Consider the following 12,442-nt stretch of genomic DNA (forward strand, 5'->3'; position numbering starts at 1 on the left):
GAAAGAAATTAGAAAGGAAAAACTGTACGATAACGAAATGGCAGTGACCCGAGTTGCTTGCCTAGTGACGAAGACATACCGTAGCGAATATTCGCAGCAGAGTGCGGCATCTGTCTCCTGCAACGAAAATCCGGAGAAAACTCAGTGCACCCTAATGGAGTGCGTAGTATTCACCCAGGGAGACCCATAGGTAATGTGCGCCTTCCACAATTAAGCGCTTGGAGTTAAGGTGCAGAAAAGCATTAACCGGTTAGCAGTCGAGATAAGCAAGAGACGCTTAGAGCATTGGCGGAAAAAGACAGGAGAGAAATTGATAGGACCGAATCCGTTACAAGCATCGGTAACCGTACAAGGCAGAGATAGACGGTTTAGAGGGACACTAAATAGAAAGATGATTTCTTCTGTATCAGTAAAGTACCCTTCTACAATATGAAAAACAGCACTCTTACCACGATAAGACGCTTAGTGAGCCAGAAAAAGCGCAATAACAAAAAACAGGTGGCGACGTCTTCTTGAATTTCTCGCATCCACTAGATTTGACGTCATGGAGTTTGGCTTGGTTTCCTAGGGCCTAGGTGATTCTTTAGCTAAAAAGATGGACTACATTGTGTTCCAAAGGAGCCAACGATCGACCATGACGAGTTTCAGGAACTTTTGCTAAACCAACGTGGTCTAAAGAGGAAAACATACTTTGAAATCCATGACGTCACAGTGGCGTCCCGTATTTGGCGCTAAATTCGAAAACGGGAACTTCGAGCTTCATTTTCTCTTCTAATAATCGAATTATGATATCAAAATTAACGACAACCGAGATTTCAGAGAACGGTCTAGCGTCTACATTGATTTAGTGTTTTTCTTTAGTGTCTTCCATGCACCGTTAGACTGTCCATCTATGACGGTGACATTTGTATTTCGACTTCGGGTGTGACGTGACGGCACCTTCACGCGCGGCTTTAGAAGGTAGGCACTTTAACATCATCCGAACTTCGAGAACAAGAACTTTAAATTTTATGTGAAAAGTGTGCAGTGGTGGCATTTAGCAGAAAATCAATGTCTCCATACGTGATATCCGTCGATGGACAGCTGATCTCGTACAGCACAAGTAGAATTGAATTGAAATTCATTTATTCCTTATAGATTACAGGTTATAAAAACAATAATATACAGAAGGATGGAAGATATGTTTGGGGGTGGTCATCGACAAAAATCTCTCCTGGACCCTTCATGTGAATTATGTGAGAAAACGCCTGACGGGAAATTGCCTTATGTTGAAGTTCCTAGCAGGAAAGACCTGGGGAGTGTCACTACAATCTATGCAGCTACTGTACAGGGTACTCTCTATTGGATTCCTGCGGTACAGTCTACCGGTAATCTCCAACATCGGCAGAACTAACCTGAGTACGATCCAAAGCATCCAAGTCCAAGCCCTCAAGATATGCCTTGGTCTGCCGCGGAGTGCGTCAACGACTGAAGTTATTGCAATCGTTTGCGATTACACTATTGGAACGCACATTACTATTGAAACTGTGCGTGTAGACATAAGACACTTCGCCCGGACCCCTATGCACCACCTCGCAAGTGTCCCAGTAAAAACACCCCACACGGCATTCAGTGCAACTATCTTCACGGACCGTGCCTCTCTCAGGTCAGGTTACACACCTGCAGCAAGACCTTTGATTCTCTTATGGTGTGTTTGCCATACTCAAGTAAACCTAACGATCTCAGTACTTCAGAAGAAGTCGGACTTACCGCCATCTGCACTGAAGCAGCGTAGTTTACTCCTCCTTTATAAGAAATACAGTGGTTACACACACGTCTGTACTGATGGCTCACCTACATCAACTAGTTCCGGTGGTGCTGTAGTTATACCAACAATGGCAATAACCCAGCGGCTCAAACTTCCCAGCTCACTACGTCTACAGCTGCAGAGCTGGCGGCTCTCCCCGACGCGCTTCCTGTCATAAATGCTGAAAGTTCTCGAAAATGTGCAGTCTCCTGCGATTCAAGGCCGGCCTTGCAATATATGCAGTCGTTTCTCCGACATGGAACTCACGATCAGCTCACGTGCGAAATCGTGGAACTTGTCCATCACTTGAGAGAAAAAGGCCATGATATCTCTTTTCAATGGATACTAGGCCATTGCGGTATCATTGGAAATGATGATGCAGGTAAGGCAGCCCGAACGTCAAACAAAGACCGCTGCGTCCCTATTCCTCTCTCAAGGACTGACGGTGCGAGACAACTCCTCATTGTAGCACACACGCTCTCCTTAGCAGAATGGAATAGCGCACATACATGGCGCGCCAGGCTGCACAGACTAAACCTTTCACTGTAACTCAGACCTCCAGCCTGACGGCACCGACGCGAAGCGTCTCTTCTTTGTCGGTTGTGGCTAGAAGTTTGCTTCACAAAAGCTTATTCAGCACTAATTGGAATGGCTGATAGTCCTGCATGTGATGTTTTCGGATGCGAGGAGGCCATTGACCACTTATTGTGCCACTGTCCTCAATTTCAAGCACAATGCTAATCGTTGTCCAACACATTGAGGAAACTAGATGATCGTCCCATGAGTGAACAGACACTACCGGAGCACCGTCCCCACCGATCATCGGCTCAGAAGGCAGCGAAGACACTTTCGTGCTTTCTGAGAATGTCTGGTTTGCACGAGCGGCTTTGGCTCATGCACGTGCACGCCTCCATAACCGCCCCCTTTCTCTGTCTTCTCCTTCTCCCTTCCCCCAACGTAGGGTAGCCAACCGGACTCTTGACTGGTTAACATCCCTGCCTTCCTCCTCTCTCTCTCTCGTCCTTATTGTCCTTTTAAGGAAGAGAAAAAATGTTGAGACGAAATGCTAGAGGACATCTAACACATTCAAGATAGCTTTCAACAGCAATTAGTATACCCCCGCCTTTTTGTCTGGACCCATGTAAGGCACTGTAACTACGAAAAAATTGTGCAAATCCCCCGTACTGTGCCAATCGAAGTTATATGAACCATATCGCAGGGGGGCGGCCATGACGTCAACTCTGAAGTAGAAGTAGTTTGCCTCGACGAGCTCTTTGACTGTCTCGATGAGTTGAGCAGGCGTTGGCCGTGGATCTCGGGCCATGATGAAGGTGAGAAAGAGCGTGGGCATGCTTAGCTGCTCGATCACTGCAAACACGTTCCTCTTCCTTTGCGCTTTTAAGTACCATAGTAGCGCGCCATCCTCGAGCTGCTCAAGTAAACCCCTAAGGAAAGTAAAGTCTGATTTGACGCTTTTTGGCAAAGCTGCGGCCTTCTACAAGCTTCTTTGAGCTTCTTCCGTACTCCTCGCTATCTTGCCCCCAGCGAGCAGTACGGTGGCGCGGCTGACTGGTTGCCCGCTGCTGGGTGACGTAAGCAGAACGCGGCCTCGAGGGGCATGGCTTTGCGCTCACTGCAGCCTCCCCGTTTCGGTGTCGCACGTTCTGATAGCCGAAATTCGTCGTGCCACAGTTCCGCGGCGAATCGCAATTTTCCCTATCCAGAGAGAGAGAGAGGAATATAGGAAGGCAGGGATATTAACCCGTCAAGAGTACCTTATCGAGAAGTTGATACGTCTCGTGCGGGGAGAGGTCGCTTCAATTTCCCAGTTACATTCAGCCCGCTTGAACTAAACGCTTAAAGCTTAATAAATGAATTTTCCTTGATTAGCGAATAATTACCACGTCTCGTCCGTCACCCCTGAATCGCCACCACTGACGGCACGTATCCGAAGGAACAGCCCTATTTCTAAACAGCTATATTTAAATATTACTTAAAGCCTTCCTAAAACACCCGGCTTGCGCGAGTTTGAAGAACATTACACAATGAGGACTTTCAGTGCTGAATTTTTCATTGATGCTGTGTTACCGAACTTGCTTGATTTAAGCAACTTCTTCAATCAGGTTGTTTAACTATTCTAACCAAACTGAACCCACCCTACTCAAATGAAAGGAGCCTAATACGCAACTTGGAGTCTCCACGTTAATATTATTATCGCGCGAGCTCATTAGGCGTTATTATATTCATTATAGCCTCTTCAGATATGATTTGGAAGTCTCTAATATTGAAACAATACGGGGCCGGTAACGCGAAAAAAAGGAATAGGCTTACGAGCAGCCATTTGCAATGGATTGTCACCGGATGCAGTGTATATACTCCTACCATAACGGATAAAGTGAACATTTATCTCCAATAAGTTTATCTTATGGGGCGTTGTTTTGGGCTAGCGCAATGCGCCTACTTACGTTTACTAAATTATATCGCATCCGCAAGCGCATTATCGTACAGGCTGCGCTGAGGAGGGTCATATTGTATGCTCATAATGATATACCATTGATACTGAGTGATTAAGTGCTGCAGCCACTCAAACTTGCTGATCGGGGTAGGAATTCACAGAGGTTTTCATTCGTAAGTACTATTTTCCATTGGCTGGCTGCCTTCGCAAATAGCATGTAGAGCATGAGGATTGGCCAGAACTCACTCTTCGAGTGATTGTAGCGTAAGGGCCTTTTGCAAATGCAGGCCCAGTGGTTCAGATCTCGCATTTTGACAAGTACGGTATTGATGTTCGTTCGGCTTCTACTCCCGAAACACTGACACCGCAGAGCAGGTGTCAGATGAAAGCTACGGACACGATACGGCGACGATAAAACTAATACTTGAAATCGTCATTAGTAACCTTTGTTTCCCTCTCTCCCAAATGTGGTGCATGTATGTGTTGAAAGTGAGGCACAGCGCAGCGGCAGGGGAGCACTCTATTCCTGACGTTCCAATCTATACACACCAGAGCATAGAGACATGTGTACCTTTTTATATATATCAGGTGACCGCCTTTCACCGGCTAACAAATGTTAAAGGTTATCGCTCAGCGCATGACCCACTTCTCTGTACCGAAAGTTTCTCGAATGTTGCTGATGGTTCTGTTTATTGTCTGCGTCGTCGTCGAGCTTTGTATAACCAAATTCTGTGCGCGAACGAAGCGCTGCTGTACATTCCAGAACTTACGTGACCATCAGTGATTACACTGGAAGGTTCGTTGAGCCATGCATAAATAGCCGATGCGTCTGATGTGCAGATCAGAGTTTGAAGATTCCGGTATCCTTGTGCAGAGTGTCACTTGTGAAGCTGAGCACAGGTTCTCCTGATAAACGTTTAGTTTCGTGACTTGAGTTTTAATACAGCAGTTCTTCGCCGTCAGTACAACGTTACGATATTAACACTCTATTACAATTTTTTCTTGGCGAGTCTGAACAAGAAGATGGAGCAGGCGACAATGGAGTAAACAACTTTATTCTCTTCTCATGTATACACAATTTACAACGTCCCACAAACTGCAGTCGAGTGTTCTACAGGTACATTTCTCTGTCTTCCAGTTAACGCAGGGATTCTTTCTCAAGGAGAACGAAGTATTCTCTGGCAGGCTTGTGCATTCACACACATTCATACATCGGCGTGAACCAAACGAACAAGCGTGTTCTCTGATACGTTAATTAGCTAAAAGCCTTCTATTACAACATGTCTAGCCAGATAAGACATCGCCAAGCTTTTGTCGTCCAAAGCAACTCTTCTTACCACTTTTCAGCATTCACAGGCTCACTGTTGACTTGTATCTCTTGTATAAGAAAGTTGCATCAGCGAGTAAGAATTAGCCCATGTTTATTCATAATAAAATTATAAATATTACGTAACCGTCTTCTTCACGTCTTGTTTACTGCACTCTGCTCACTTCTAGTCATCTATTCAACTCGATGAAAGCTGCAATATATAATATTTATATCTGGACCTAAATGAACTCTTTCCATTCGCGCTGTGCATGGTTCGAAGCAGGCCAGATAGGCTCAGATAAGATATCTGAACCTATCTTATCCAACAAAGTCCAACCAAGCAATGATACCATAGCTTGGTTGGACTCATAAGTGTGTTAGCTTGCTAGAAATAATGTGTAGAAGAGTCATGACTGTTTTCTTTTAGTTTCGTGATACATAACAGCAAGTTGGTAGAGTCCTTAGGCATTGGAAAGTGCAAAGTATGTTTACATTCAGTGCTGTCTCAACAGTGCACGATTACGATAAAGAATTGTAAAAGGCTGCCAGCTCCAACAGGACGTCGACATCGGGATTGCTCGGAACGACATATAGGCTGATGTCCAGCTGTAAAGACACAACACAGTACAGAACTTACAAGTGTTTGCGCCTGTTCATAGCTCCCGATACAGCACAGCTGTATAGCAAGTTACTAGGAGTTATACTTCTCCCTTCGCACACTACAAGAGATGATGATGATGATTGTACAGCAACAAAAAAGTAAGAAAGGCGGGTGGGGTTTGCGATTACGCGCACCGTGCCACATAGCAACAACAAACTGCCCAATGACAAGTTGTGACATAGAATACCTGCTAAATTACTCTACGCTGCTAAATCTACTCAGCTTTCCTGTCTACAGTGACCTTGTCGTGCTGTTGCACCTGTGTAAGTCTTGTTCTCGATGGAGAGTCATTAGGTGAATAGTTTTTGACATAAAAGTTAACGAACAGACACAGGACGAGGAAAGTTTGCGCGTTTCCAATGATAATGAGATGCCTGGGAAAGCCACAGTCGACGAACAGCGGTATGGAAAAGTGGATGATCATGATGACAAACTGAACTATTTGCACGGCCGTGAGATATTTCTTCCACCAGAGATACTTGCGGACCTTCGGTCCGAAAGTGGTGAGGAAGTAGTACGAATACATGACCACGTGAACGGCCACGTTCAGGGCCAGGCCCAGCGCCGGCTGACCTTCAGGCGCGAAGAGCGTGTAGAACCAGACGTTCACGGTGACTAGCGTGTGATGAATTACGTGGAGGTGCGATATGTGGGTGAACTTCTTGCGCAAGACGAAGAACACCGTGTCCAGCAGGTCGGCGTAGCGGACGGCCGTGAAGATCCAGCCCCGCTTGTAGTAGGCCCTCATCTCATCGTTCATGTAGCCAGTGATGCCCTGACACCAGAAGTTGTAGTGGCCACCGGGCAAGTACGTGAACGGTAGCATAAAGCAGAGAAACCTGACCGACATTACCACCATGAACAGGTTGTAGGCGCGGACGAGGTTGACGACGTTGAACGGCTTTCTGTCCTTCATCCAGCGTGGACCCGCCACCTTCACAAAGTACAGATAGAGGGCGACCATCGGGAAGACGAAGAGAGGGTTGGTGACCAATGGATAGTCACGCGTTCGAGGATCTCCCATCTGAACTATCTGGTTGGATAAGGTGACGAGGTTTAAGGTGAACTTCATCTTCGCCGTTATGTTCTTCTGCAGGCTCTCCGTTTTCGTTGCTGCAAAGAAAGAAAACTGGATCTGCGACACGAGAGCTTTACGTAATCTAATATACTTGTTATGAAATCCGAAAGAACAGCCCACTTATCAAGGAAACTACATCCATTGATCGTTGACGTACGCAGACAGCGCAGATAGCACGCCGGTGTTTTCTCTCCTTGTGTAAAATGCTCAACGCAAACCATTTTGCTCCGTAAATGCTCGCAAGTTGCACGGCTTAATTTACTTTCTGTTTGCGTATATATGTAGGAAAAAAACCGTTACTAAATAAATAGAATTCTAGCAGAGGCGCCGTTTATAAAGTTAACCATCCTCAACGCGTATAGGCTGAAGAATATGGACGAATATTTCAGAAGAAACTACGTACAATAAAGAACGGAAACAGTTTCCGTCTTGAATTCCAAATAATTTATTCAGGAATCACACTCAAGGGTTTGTGCTGCTAGGGCCTGTCTTCCTCTTCTTTTATGAAAATATCGCTGGCGAAATAGTCGCTCTAATTTTGATCGAGCAGCGGTGATTGATGGTATTTGCGGATGGTACTGTCGTGCTACGTATGGCCCCACCTTTTAGTGGCACGAGCATAGAGCGACACTCTTTTTTCTGGCGCAGCACTTCTGGTTCACCTCCTGAGACAACTGGCGACGAAATTCAAATTAAATAAAGAAAGGAAAATGAAAAAAATATATAGTACAGTACTAAATTCATGGGTTTCACTGTAGATATATCAGAGCATAAGTTTAGTTGCAAGTTCAGTTGCTGAAGTGCCTGGAATAATTAGGATTTATTACATATCACTGATTACCACCCACCAAAGCACAGAAACGTAGACCTTAGAGACACGCCATGTGAGCACGACTTTGGTGAAATTCCTAGAATTCCGCAAGTATAGAGCGGTGGTAATGACGTCACTAATGAGGTCACACATAATAAGGTGGCATATTTACCCGCGTGCTTACAGGAGGTATTCAGAGACCTGGATTGGGAAGAATTGGGGATAAATGTTAATGGAGAATGCCTTAGTAACTTGCGATTCGCTGATGATATTGCCTTGCTTAGTTACTCAGGGGACCAACTGCAATGCATGCTCACTGACCTGGAGAGGCAAAGCCGAAGGGTGGGTCTAAAAATTAATCTACAGAAAACTAAAGTAATGTTTAACAGTCTCGGAAGAGAACAGCAGTTTACGACAGGTAGTGAGGCATTGGAAGTGGTAAGGGAATACATCTACTTAGGGCAGGTAGTGACTGCGGATCCGGATCATGAGACTGAAGTAATCAGAAGAATAAGAATGGGCTGAAGTGCATTTGGCAGGCATTCTCAGATCATGAATAGCAGGTTGCCATTATCCATCAAGAGAAAAGTTTATAACAGCTGTGTCTTACCAGTACTCACGTATGGAGCGGAAACCTGGAGGCTTACGAAAATGGTTCTACTTAAATTGAGGACGACGCAACGAGCTATGGAAAGAAGAATGATAGGTGTAACTTTAAGGGATAAGGAATGAGTAGATTGGGTAAGGGAACAAACGCGAGGTAATGATATCTTAGTTGAAATCAAGAAAAAGAAATGGGGCATGGGCCGCACACGTAATGAGGAGGGAAGATAACCGATGGTCATTAAGGGTTACGGAATGGATTCCAAGGGAAGGGAAGCGTAGCAGAGGGCGGCAGAAAGTTAGGTGGGCGGATGAGATTAAGAAGTTTGCAGGGACAACATGGCCACAATTAGTACATGACCGGGGTAGTTGGAGAAGTATGGGAGAGGCCTTTGCCCTGCAGTGGGTTTAACCAGGCTGATGATGATGATGATGATATTTACCCGCTAACTAATGGAAAACAGTTGCCTGGCATAGATTGAACATCTGCCTAACCGAGCGGATGTGACGTCACTCCGTACTGTCTCACTTCTCGCCCGGTGCTCGCCTGCTCGCTCGCTCGCTTGCTCGCAACAGCTACGTGCACGCGCTTGTTACATGCTCTGCAGTCAGCACCGGAGAGGGCGCGTAAGGTGCGCTTCTTGCGCCGCTCAATAGGGGGCTGCGCCCCGGCAGATGGCGCGCGCTGCGCTTCCTCCGCTACCTCCTTCGCTCTGCCATCGCGTACCGTGCCAGGGGAAGGGCGTTCGCTCGCTTAACATACAGAACACCAACGCCCAGGTGCGAGCACTGCTAAGAAAAACCTAAGTCAAACATTAGGGTCGCCTACCATTTTTTATTTAAACACGACGTGAATAAACCTTTACTGCGTAGGAGCTGTAAAAGCGAAGTCGATAACTACCCACTGTACTCAGCGCTAGGACGAGTGACGAATCAAATTACTATGGATAAAAAACGAGTTTGTATTCATGGAGTTTTCAAATAAGCAACATATCGCCTACAGCGAGAAAATCAAAACTACAAAGCACGTGGTACATTCAATATTTAAAACTAGGGTTTTGTGTGAAGCCTATGTTCCTAATGATAATTGTAAAGTTCTGCTAGTCACGTGCGTCGGCTGCTTTACCCAAGGACCTTCTTCATACATGTCACTCGTCGTCTTATCTATTCAAGGAACAAAATAAAAGCCATGCGGCGCAGTGCTGGTGAACTCGAACAGCGTGACAGCTATGTGCAAGCCTGCTGTCCCAACTCTGACAATTCTTTCCGTATCGGCCGAGGAATTCGCTAGAGCTACTGGATTATACGTAATAAGTGTACGTAAAAGCAGGCAATAAAAGGAATAAAATAAAAGCTGCAATAAAAGCAGGCAAAGTGACATGAGCAGCAGTTGAAAAATTCTCGTTGACTGAATAAGGGTGAACCTCTAGTATAACGCTTCCTTCGGCTTGATAGTCAATTGAATGTCTTTGGTACGAATTATCCAATGCTAAGATGAATGCGAACAAACAGAGACACACTGTATGCTACAAATAGTTTTAAACAGGGTCTAGCCTCAGACAGACTAGCTGACGCTTACTTAAATAGACAATGAAAAGTTCAGCTGCGCTTCTTGTGTGCTACTGCTTCGCAACAAGTAATTCTTTAGTTTGACATGGACACCTTCCTCCTGTGTCCTCCTGTGCCCAAATCCGCTGCTTGGGTGCTGTGCCGATGTGATCGGTAATGCCAGTTCCTAGCTTAGGACCTGCAGCGAACCTATCATCTGACATGGCCTTTCATAATGGACTCGATCCTTCCAACGGGCACGACACAAGTTATTAATGCTGATTACAGTACGAATGCAGCAGTGAGAAGTGCAATAAGTCGCAGAAGATTTGTCTGCTCAAGCAATATAATTTCAAGTAAACGCGCTTTCTTTAATTATGGCTTAAAACACAACCGCCTGCACCACCCAAGAGCGATGCGAACGATAAGAGTCCGCATTATGAGCGAAAGATTTTCATTGTCCAAATTGACGGGGAAAATGTTGCGATGCACGTGTCTCTCGATTTCCATTGCATATGAATGATCATTAGCGCATTTCGCGTTCATCAACGCACCAAAAATAATGGCGGAAATTATCTGCAATGGCGGCCCATGCAGTGCAACGTTATGCCACGTCATATGGACGTTTACGAAAACCCCGTTCCTGACATTATCGTCACATGATATTCCTTCAGCCAATCAACCAGCTGATATGACGGCTATCTCGGGCAGCCACCACATATTCAGGAAAGTCCAGATGCATTGCACGGGCTTTAACACGTTATTCTTCACTTTCTTCTTTAAGCGCGAACGACGCACTATAGCTGCCGAGGACAAGAAGAAGTTTTATTCGAAAATGTTTGGAGCGGTACGTACCGTTTCGTCTTCTTGACGAATACGCAAAATTGCGTTTGGCAAAATTTTCGCTTCTTGGTCCAAATTAAAATAAACGTGCCTTTCGACAGCAAATCAGAGAACCAACATGGCGGATAATGGCGGCTGGCCCGGCCGTGCAGCCGGAATGCGTGTCGATAGTACAGCACTCAGATAACGTAGCAATGGCGCACGCCCGTCTGTCTTCTGACGGCAGCGACTACCCATCTCGGCAGGACTGCGCAGCTTCAAGACCGAAAAAGCTTCATCTCTCGTTGCTGTAGCAACCGCCGCTTCGCGGGAAAATCGAAATAATTGAGCTACGCGGCAAAATTTTGTCTCTGAATTGAATTCAGATTTTCCGCGAAGCGCCGTTTTCTGTAGCAACGGGAGGTAAAACCTTTCTTCCCTTGAAATGAGTCACCCCACAGAAAGATATTCGTTGTCGTCAGAGGACAGACTGGCATGCGCCGTTAATACTGTATCTAGTCAATCGCGCCTCGCAAGTGTCCTCACCTAAAGAACATACAGTAAAGCAATGAAGGGGGCTAGTTGGTGAACGTTCATGGTTGTATTGCGCTTAGTTTTATACTGAATACATTAGGTGAAGGACAGGACGTGGACTTACGTAGCGCTACGTACGCCCGCGTCCTTTTCTTCATTCAATATGGTCAGTGTAGAAGTAAGCGCAATATAACCATAAAGAACATATATTTTACACCGTCGGCTGTAGTCAACCTGTGTGTCTCATAAAACTCACATACGAAGCAGAATTTTATGGCAAACACAGTTAGTTGATTCTGCGAGCATTGTTTCTTTTCCACAGCTCGCATAGGTCAGGCATTACATGGCGAAGGATTAGAAAACCGCATTCCCTGGGCTAATTCCTTAATCTGGCTTTTATATGCGCAGAAAAGTACACAAGCGCGAAGACCCTCTTATATACTACCTCGCGCGAGAATCTACGCCTACCTTTGTAGTGCTTTCAAAATGATAGGCGTTTGTGTGAGCGTCTGGCAGAGTCTAGAGCTCAAATAAGTGTCTCACACCTTTCGGTGAAAATGTTGGCCCATTGCAAGAAGCACATGAAAGGGTATATATTTTCAATCGTCTTTGCTAGCATGACGGTTAGATTTCATAGCTAGCATCAATGCTGGAAAATAAGAGTTATGCCTAAATACAGTTGACTGAAGGATGGTATCCATAGACAGACGTACCTGTGTCAAGCCTGGTTATTGGTGTCAACGCACAGGTAGCACTAGCACACCCTGTAAATAGCGAGCGCACAGGTCTCGGAGCCCGCGAGTGAGCCTAACACTAGGACGGCCAGTGACGAAGA

General features: G+C 45.7%; 1 pseudogene; it reads right to left on the reverse strand.

Annotated features, from left to right (window-relative positions):
- Nucleotides 1-5,645: 5,645 nt before the first annotated feature.
- Nucleotides 5,646-12,442, reverse strand: LOC142577801 (very long chain fatty acid elongase AAEL008004 pseudogene; annotated as a pseudogene).

The sequence above is a fragment of the Dermacentor variabilis genome, chromosome 4 (genome assembly GCF_050947875.1).
Source record: "Dermacentor variabilis isolate Ectoservices chromosome 4, ASM5094787v1, whole genome shotgun sequence".
Taxonomy (NCBI): domain Eukaryota; kingdom Metazoa; phylum Arthropoda; class Arachnida; order Ixodida; family Ixodidae; genus Dermacentor; species Dermacentor variabilis.